The sequence below is a fragment of the Crinia signifera genome, chromosome 11 (genome assembly GCF_055691185.1).
Source record: "Crinia signifera chromosome 11, ASM5569118v1, whole genome shotgun sequence".
Classification (NCBI taxonomy): domain Eukaryota; kingdom Metazoa; phylum Chordata; class Amphibia; order Anura; family Myobatrachidae; genus Crinia; species Crinia signifera.
In genome coordinates this window covers 68,486,540-68,487,083 of record NC_139227.1, presented here as the reverse complement: position 1 = coordinate 68,487,083, position 544 = coordinate 68,486,540, and positions in this window count along the sequence as shown.

The window sequence follows — 544 nt, the reverse complement described above, 5'->3', positions numbered from 1 at the left end:
GAAAGTGCAGAAAGTTCTGGAGTGTGAGAAATGACATATGCAGCTCATATCACATGGCCTGAAATAACAATTCTGGTTCTCGATGACAATCTGGCTTGTTTACATTGCAGTGTCTCAGAACTGTTGCATTCCCTGCATACGCTTAAAGGGTACATAAAACTGTAAAATATTTCATGCCTTCCCATGATCTATCACAGGAGTAGGGGACATGTGGCACTCCAGTTATAGTGGAACTATACATCCCTGCACGCCCTGCCACAGTTTTAGTATGTCCAAATAGCAAAATGCTCAACAGCAGCTTGAGTGCCTACCAGGTTGCCTACCACTGACATATAGCAAAAGCGAAGTCTGGATGGGAATGTCATTTTATAAATGGTGTATAACATTTGATTCACCATAGTGGAAAAGCTGTATGTGAAGTGGATTAGAAAAATTGGTGTAAAGTAGAACATTGACAGTAGTTTTCTGCTTTGTGTGATATGTAAGCAGTACTATAAGCACAACGTTTTATAGAAGCATTTCCAAATAAGGCTGGTGCTGTATA